Source organism: Leuciscus leuciscus, assembly GCF_965113295.1.
Source record: "Leuciscus leuciscus genome assembly, chromosome: 13".
Lineage (NCBI taxonomy): Eukaryota > Metazoa > Chordata > Actinopteri > Cypriniformes > Leuciscidae > Leuciscus > Leuciscus leuciscus.
In genome coordinates, this window is record NC_138737.1 from 36,738,205 (window position 1) to 36,747,677 (window position 9,473).

Genomic DNA, 9,473 nt, shown 5'->3' on the forward strand with positions numbered 1-9,473 from the left:
AAATAGAAAACAGTTGATAAAAATATTTCACAATATTACTGTTTTTCAGATAAATGTAGTCTTGGTACCTTAGAGGTACCTTACCTTAGAACCTTACTAATACCATACTTTTGAACCGTGTATATATATTATTAGATCAAAACCAGCACAAGCACACCTTGCAATCAAAACATTAAAAATAATATTTTTATATTATTTTGCCAGTATGTTTGTAAATATTTTTTTTTAGAACATCAAATTGGTGGCTTATTATATTCCGTAAAATAATGTTAAGTGTTTTTTGTTTCTCATTTACAGTAACCTAGTTGTATCAAATGTAATTTATCCACTTTTGTCCATACAATTTTGTTTAATCCAAATTGTACGTATGTATTAAAGCAACACATTCATGCTTGAGTTTGGTCTTAAATGATTTGGCTTATTTAAACGAACAAGAATTTAAGAACAATCACACCAGGATATATTATATATATTTTAAAAAGTGTTAGCCCACAGATACATTTGTGAAGGTTTATTTAATTTATTGCAATCAACAAATGATAATAATTAGTAAAAGCCACAGTTTTAAAGCTTCGCAAGGTGCAATTTATACGGCGAGTTGAAGTTTGCTGTAGCTACTGTATATAGGCCTACACGAAGTGAATGCCAGCAATCATTCAGTCAGTGACGAAATAATAAAAAGATTAGGAATTTAACAAAACGATACACAATTGTGGTTTAAGTTCGCGCTGAAACTATATTTACCTTTTTTGAAATAATCCATTAAACCTGCTGAGAAACGAGGAGCGTGAACTAGAATGAGCAATTCCACGCGCATGCCCGGGAAACTCATGAATATTCATGTAGGCTCCGCCCACTGCCTCTACAGTTGCACAACTCACTTTTGCCCCACATTTCACGGTGCACTTGGTGCAAAAGGGAGAGCGGGCGAAACTTGTCACTTGAAAGCGAAAAACAGTGTTTGAGATTGGTCGCAGCAGATTCAAGCAGCTGTGGTTATGTACTTGTGTTTGTGCTAGAAAAATATACAAGACATTTGTGAGAAAATATTCTACAAGTGTGCAACTCTCATTGGATGAATTCACATACTGATTTGCAGATGAGCAGCAAAATTTCTCCGTGACTTCACATTTCTTGATGCGGGGTGTAAATGCGTTTTGCACCATATTCACTGCAGCAACTGTAGCAAAAATGTGAGCGTATGAGTTTCTTAATTTGTGATTTGTAGAATAGGATTTGTGCACCTGCAATGAAGAATTTGAGAAGGTGTGACTGTTGTGTTGTGTTTGTGGAAGATAAAAAAAAGTCTACAAGTTTGCAACTCTTAAAACATTTCTCTCTGTGACTTCAAATTTACTGATACACATGTGTGGCTATTCTCTACAACTACAAATTCCACTGTCACGGGCGTTCAGTAGTTTTGCACCAAAAATACCTCCATAGTCTTGAGCTGAGACTCAGGGTGAGGGTACAGCGTCATTGCAGGGAGTCTTCAGGATCCTCTGAACCCGCTTTGTGCTTCTTGTGTTGAAAGAGAGATAAAGTAGACAAAAACAGGAGAAATTATACACAGTAGCAGTATATAACACAGTTGTTGTATTTAATATGATTCCCCATTTAGCCTATATGATTTATGTTTTGAAACTGCTTGCCTTTTTTAAACTTGAAGAAGGAGATCTTGTACTTCTAAAAGACAATCAGAGCCCTCGTAACAAGTGGCCTATGGCTCTTGTGTCCCAAGTATTTAAAGCACTGATGGGAGAGTACGCAAGGTTCAGTTGAAAGTTACTAAAAATGGATCTGGAAAGGAAGTAAAGTATCTCAGACCAATTACAGAGGTTGTTCTTCTGTTCCCTAAGGAAAATTAAGACTTAAATGAGACATCCTTAGGATGTCTGGTGGGGAGTGTTCTGCTTCTAGTTTAAATGTCACTCAACAATGTATTGTTTTGTATAGTTGTTTTAGTTCTGGCGCCCCCTGTGGGAAATATAAGTGATTCAACTTATATATTATAACTATTAACAAACAATAAAAAAATATTAAGTTGAACATATTTGTCAGTGAAATCATTCCTAATTTATCTGTAATATAAATACGATACTAAAATTGTTATTTATACAGAGATACTGTCATTCAGTTTTTTGAAGAATTTGCATTAAACTGAATGACACAAACTTCTACTTCAGCTTATATTGACGGCCATCCACTGGCCACCTATATTAAACAATGAGCTTGACCAGCAAAGTTAATCACAATTATTCACAACATCTACTTATTTTTCAAAAAATCTAACAATATAGGCTAAGTGTGTTGTGGCATTTCACTGAATGGGGTGGTAGTGGCGCAATGGATAAGACACATGCCTTTGGTGTGAGAGACCCGGGTTCGAATCCACTGTGAGACACCAATGTGTCCCTGAGCAAGACACTTAACCCCTAGTTGCTCCAGAGGCGTGCGACCTCTGACATATATAGCAATTGTAAGTCGCTTTGGATAGAAGCGTCAGCTAAATGAATAAATGTAAATGTAAATGTAAATGAATGACATGCGTTTGTTACTCAGGTACACCCAAAAAGGGTCAAATTTGACAAGCTATAATAAATGATCTGGGGGTATTTTGAGCTGAAATGTCACAGACACATTCTGGGGACACCATAGATTTATATTACATCTTGTGAAAAGGGGCATAATATGTCACCTTTAAAGTAGACTTTACTTTTGTAAATTTAATTTGATGCTGTAGCCTTTTCCCCGTTATTATTTGATTCACGGGACTGGACACCAGTTATCTTGCCAAGAAAAATCTTTATTCTTATATTTAAGAATAAAGATTCTTAAGGTTGTAATACAACAACCTTTATGACAAAAATAAAGGTTGTTGTATTAGAAATTATATATATTTTTTAATAAATGCAGTTCTTTTTAACCTTTTATTCATCAAATATATTAGGCAGCAGAACTGTTTCCAACACTCATAATAAATCAGAATATTAGAATGATTTCTGGGGCTGTTTACACCTGGCCACTTCATGCGTTTTCTCAGATCGGATAGCTATCCGATCGTGAAAAGACCAGGGGCGCCTGTTTCAGAAAGGAGGTTAAGTGAAAACTCAGAGTATGTTAACCCTGAAATGAGGGAAACTCTGGGTTTTCTGTTTCAGAATGGGAGGTATGTTAAACCTGAGAAAGCAGAGTAAGTCAAGCCCGTTTCTGAAAGAGAGGTAACTTATACTCAGAGTCAGTTACCATGGTAACTTACTCTGTGAACCTAACCTGGCCGGGAGCAGGTTTTCTTCGGTAAACCCAGAGTTTCTTTCGGTCTCCTCCCCTTTTTTAAAGAGGAAGTGGTGTTTAAACACCTCATTCATTCTTTCAGTACATTTTTATTAATAAAATTAATCTTTAATTAATAAATACAATATTGCTATTTTTACTGTTTTTTTTTTTTTTTCAATTTTTTAAATAAGATGAAGTCTATTAACTCCTTAACTGGCAACTGAATATACAGTAGTAGATTAGAGTTACATAATGTAGTTCTAAACAAATTCTACAGAATTAAACTGTGGCATTTACTGAAAATCACTGAACTCTGTTCATCTGTGCAACAGAAGTTGATGGACCGTCCTCCTGCTGTTCTTCCACTTTGGGGGCGGGGGGGGAGAGATAAGACTACCCATTTATACTTAGCTTTAAACTTAGATTCTACTCCACATAAAAATGTGAAAAAATCTGAATGTGTAGATTGTTTGATGTGACACATAACATTATCCCCATCGTCCTGTGAAGATGAGTACACTTTATAACACGATTTGTCATAATTTCTGGTGTATTGAGTAGGCTACTTACAACTGCCTGCAGGTTTTGTTGGGACAGGAGGCTCCAAAAGACAGATATTACCATCGGAATCTGTTGGGACCAACAAAAAACCCAACCCAAAGTAAAATAAATGGAAATATCAAAAATAGCCTATATAAGAAATAACACATATGTAAACCTCTTACATTTTATGAAGGCCCTTGGATCTTCGGGAGTGACTGGCTCTGAAGTCCCTCCAGGAATTCCCCCAGCCAAAAATGCTGCTGCACTGCTAGACACTGGGATGCTATTTAGTTATTTAATATGTCAAATATTTGTAAATTCAGGTAGCCCTACACCCATGATATGCTCAAACCTTACCTGATTGAATTATGTTCTTATATTTAATTTTCAGCTGCTGCCATGTTCTTTTAATACCTGCAGGATTGCACCCATGAAAATTAAAATTAGGTTGAATAACATACTGTTCTTCCAGTTTCACCTCTGATATTATAACAGTTGGGTAAGTTACTCTAAAATAGTTATTAATTACTAACTACAAATGACATCTTCAACCGTGTAATTAGATTCATGTAATAATGACTATCTTTAGAAAGTATTGGTCTACTTATTAATAAATCCCATATCAACCTCAACCACTTGAACAATACAAGGAGAGACAAGAAACTGCACTTTTAATGCTTTCAAATAAACAATATACAATTGCATGGATTATTCTTGAATTGACCAAAGTGTGTAGAGGGAGAAGGTTACATAAAAAATATACCTTTTAAAAATGTATGTTAAATATACAGAATTGTTCTATAGTCTAATGCAATTGCATCAGATTTTACTTCAAATTACAGAAGAATTAAGAGTAATCCCTTTAAATAAATGACAGTATTTAGATGACTTGGTAATTAATTACACCCAACACTGTATAACTAATTAAAATGTAAACATACGCATTGACTCGAGCAACTATTTTCTCCCTAGCTAACTCTAGTTGTCCTTCGCTGCTGCAGCCGATATTTAAAAAAATTATAATATGTCTTCGTACGCTTGCAGAAGCTGGTGAGAAATATGCAGACCTCTTTTTGTCTGGCGCTGTTACCATGGTGACTCATAATATCTGCACTCCATTGATAATGGCTTTTTATAGTGGTGGTGCACGCGCTTAACTCAGAGTCAGTCAACTCAGAGTTGATTGAACTAACTCATTTCCGCTGTTCTGTAACCGAAAACTCAGAGTTTCCCATCTCAGGGTAAGTCAACTCAGTTGAACCTCCTTTCTGAAACAGGCCCCAGGGGCCCGTTCTTCGTACGTCGCTAACTCAGTTAGCTGGATTTGATTGTTGGAGATTTGGCATGATCTTGGATTGTTTGGTTCTTCGACGCTCATCCTGGACTTGCTGTCATAGCAACAGGTGCCCAAGCTTAAACCTGCTCGGGAGCAGGCTTATTTCATGTTAACAGGATTAGATCCCGGCTTTATAAGCGGAGGTGATACGGGAAGTCTTTCGCAGCCATGTCTTGTCCGTTTTTACGACAAGAACCTGTCGCTGAAGCTGGTCTCACGCTGCACAATCCACTGCCGCTTTCTGAGCATGCAGCCTGACATCAAACAATTCACCATTTACCTTGGAGAAGCGAGTCCAGAATATATCAAATAATACAAAAAGTAATGTAATCAAAAAGTATGCAGTTGACTGATTAAAAATATCTTAGATGGTGTGTGACTCCATGTCCTACATCACAAATGTGGAAGCAAAATGGCCTGGTTCTGTGCATGACTCCAGGATTTTCAGAGAGTCACATTTATGCACATTATTTGAACGTGGTAAGGAAATATTTAATATCAAGCTCACTGTATTACATACATTTATTCTGAGCCTAAAAAAACTGCATTTTTCCAGGTGCTTACGACGGGATCCTGCTTGGTGACAGGGGCTATACCTGCAGGCAGTATTTCATGACGCCATTCCCTGACCCAAACCCCGGACCACAAACCCGTTTCAATGCAGCTCTAGCCAGGACAAGGGCACGCATTGAAATGACCTTTGGGCAACTAAAGGAAAGATTTCAGTGTCTGAGGGTTGCACCTGACAGGGCCTGTGACATTATTGTTGCATGTGCCATACTCCACAATAGTGCCACCATCAGAAAGGAGAGGACCCCTGTGGTGGAGGTGCAGCCTGATGATGACCTCCAGCCAGTGCACTTGGACCAACCTAGTGGCAGAGCTGCACGGGACAGAATTGTGGAACACCATTTTTTTTTTTTTTTTTTTTTTAAACAAAAACCTTCATTAAATGAATAGAAGACAAGACAACATGCTTAGTTCCTTGAGTTTTATTTCAATTATTCTTTGTCAAGAAAAGCCAATGATGGTCATCTTTTGCCTGCAATAAGATATATTGTTATCCAAGGTCAGCAATAGTACTCTGTGTGAAATAGTGTATTTAGCACTTACTCTTGAATGATTGATTGATTATTTCGGTATTAATGAGTCTACTCCTCCTGGAAACTGTTATAAGCATGAGCCCCGTCTGATTGGCCGTGGCAGAGGTGTTGCAACCATTTATAAAGATATTCTAAATGTTACTCAGAAAACGGGTTATAAGTTTATTTCATTTGAAGTACTTGTACTAAATGTTACGCTCTTAGATGTTAGAAAAACATCCCTATTATCTCTAGCCTTGGCTACCGTAGTCACTGATCACTACATGGTAACTTGCATATTACGTACTGCTGTAATATGTCATGCGGCGTCGCGTTATCAACCAGGCAGAACAATCCTCCCATCCACCATAGATAACTTCTCAAATTGCTTATCTAATCTGTCTCAGCTGCTGCCTGAACCCAAACAAACAGATGAACTAGAAGAACTAACTAGCACTATGAGCACCATTCTCTCTAGAACATTGGATGTGGTTGCACCTATTAAATTAAAAAAGGTCAGAGAGAAAAATAAAGCACCATGGTATAACAATACTACGCATGTTTTAAAGAGAGAAACCCGTATTTTAGAGCGTAAATGGAAACAAACTAATTTAGAGGTCTTTAGAATCGCGTGGAAAGACAGTATGTCGCGTTATAAAAAGGCCCTAAAAGCTGCCAGGGCTGAGCACCTCCGCAAACTAATAGAAAACAACCAAAACAATCCAAGGTCTCTATTTAACACCGTGGCTAGACTAACAAATAAACAGACGTCACCCGAACAAAATATCCCGTTACAGTTCAGTAGTAATGATTTCATGAACTTCTTCACTGAGAAAATAGAAAGCATCAGAACCACAATTATAAACGTTCAATCTTCAATCGCGCCTTATAATTCAGCTTCAATTATCACCCCGAAAGAACAATTACAGTGCTTTACAACTATAGAACAAAAAGAGTTAAATAAACTTATCACTTCATCTAAAACAACAACATGTTTATTAGATCCTATACCAACTAAACTACTGAAAGAAGTGTTACCTGTAGTGGAAGAGCCTCTCCTCAATATTATTAACTCATCTTTATCTTTAGGTCATGTTCCAAGAACATTTAAACTGGCAGTTATAAAACCTCTCATTAAGAAACCACAATTAGATCATAATAATCTAGCAAATTATAGACCCATTTCAAATCTTCCATTTATGTCTAAAATATTAGAAAAAGTGGTGTCCGCTCAACTGGGATCTTTCTTGCAACAAAATGATATCTATGAAAAGTTTCAGTCTGGATTCAGACCGCATCATAGCACTGAAACTGCGCTCGTTAAAATCACAAATGATTTACTTTTAGCTTCTGACCAAGGCTGTATCTCAATACTAGTTTTACTTGATCTTAGTGCTGCGTTCGATACTATAGATCACACAATACTCTTAGATCGACTACAAAATGATACTGGTGTTCAAGGACAAGCACTAAGCTGGTTCAAATCATACCTATCTGACCGCTACCATTTTGTCTATTTAAATGGAGAAAAATCGATCATAACTCCAGTAAACTATGGAGTGCCGCAGGGATCTGTATTAGGCCCTCTGTTATTTTCAATATATATGATGCCACTTGGAAATATTATAAGGAAACATGGGATTAGTTTCCATTGTTATGCTGATGACACTCAAATATATATTTCATCACGGCCGGATGAAAACGCTACATTTTCCAAATTGACAGAGTGTGTTAAAGATAGGGTTGGGCATCGTTTTGATTTGAACGATTCTGATTCCGATTCCGATTCTTCATTTCGATTTCGGTTCTTTTCGATTCTCGATTCCGATTCTTTGAGGGGTGGAGTCAAAACCTGTCACAGGCTCATTTCACAGAGGAACATTTTATTTTGATTTAGTTTTAGTTTTGGGAGCTGCAGCCCACGTGGGAGAAAATTAGGAATGCCTCTGCACCAGACCAAAAAACAGATTTATGCAGAACTTGCACCCTGGTCTGGACTCTCTGGACATAACTAACTCAATGTATAAAAGCTCACTTTAAAACACCATTGATTTGTATCATATTCCGGTCGCGGTTTAAAATGGTTTTAAGTAAAAAAAAAAAGATGTTGAAATATGTTATATTTAGCATTTTATATGCAGCTAATAGCTACCTTGCTTAACACGTATACTATAAACATTCTCTATTCATTTAAAAAAAAATACCTCATATCACGTTGGTCCACGTGAGATGATTGACAGCTGTACAGCGAATGAGAGAGCGCTGATATCATAAACTGATGCGAATCATTTTACAAACATGTGATGATAAATCATTATTTCTCCAAATATGCGCACCATTGAATTAAGAGCCCTGGCGGATGCTGTTTATTGCATGTATGTGAACACAAATAAACCGGAGAAGACGTGAATGACGCTTTATGAGTGATGATTTCTATTCAAAATAAAAAACATTACAGATTAATTATTTTGCACTCGATCCTGGCAACGTTACTAACGTTGGTCGCGCAGGGTTGCCTGAGGAGGACGAGACAGTGGACCAGCGCGCAGAGACAGTGGACATATGTCGAACACGCTACACTCCTTGTAAATTTTGTACACCATGCAGGCGTAACGTTAGGTGTTTAGTCATATTTGTAGTGCATCCGCCCGTGCAAGAAATAAGTTTGTCACATGTGTTGCACTCTGCCGACCCAGGCTTTTTTAAGGTGAAATAAAGCCACACTTTTGAGCGCCGCTTACCGTGCTCCATGCCTGCAACAGAACAAGTGGGCGCGGCAAGCACTTCCGGAAATCCAGTGGCCACTATGGAAACCAAAACTTGCGCGTTTGGAACCGATGATCGGAATCGAAAACAAATTTTCTAAACGATTCCAATGGCATCGTTATTTTTTAAACGGTTCCCAGTTGGAACCGGTTCTCGATGCCCAACCCTAGTTAAAGATATAAAAGATTGGATGACGCGTAATTTTCTTTTATTAAATCCAGACAAGACAGAGGTAATACTTATCGGTTCAAAAAACCGCCCACAAAACCTCGCACAATACAACTTTAACATCATAGGATGTCCTGTTACTTTATCCTCTACAGTAAAAGACCTGGGTGTTATACTCGATTGCAACCTGTCTTTTGAAAATCATATTTCATATGTTACAAAAACAGCCTTTTTCCACCTTAGAAACATTGCTAAGCTACGTAATATGCTATCAGTTTCTGATGCAGAAAAGTTAGTTCATG

General features: G+C 37.3%; 2 long non-coding RNA genes across 2 annotated transcripts in view; one reads left to right on the top strand and one right to left on the bottom strand.

Annotated features, from left to right (window-relative positions):
- Positions 1 to 8,191, top strand: part of LOC309513068 — a 101,914-nt gene extending 93,723 nt beyond the window's left edge. Inside the window, exon 2 of the long non-coding RNA XR_014211266.1 lies at positions 7,975 to 8,191. This is a non-coding gene — a long non-coding RNA (uncharacterized lncRNA). The remainder of the gene's footprint in view (positions 1 to 7,974) is intronic.
- LOC309513118 lies at positions 7,937 to 8,487 on the bottom strand. The gene is made up of 2 exons (XR_014211320.1): positions 8,254 to 8,487; positions 7,937 to 8,181 (listed from the first exon to the last, which is right to left on the bottom strand). It is a non-coding gene; the product is annotated as an uncharacterized lncRNA (long non-coding RNA).
- Between the last annotated feature and the right edge of the window lie 986 nt (positions 8,488 to 9,473).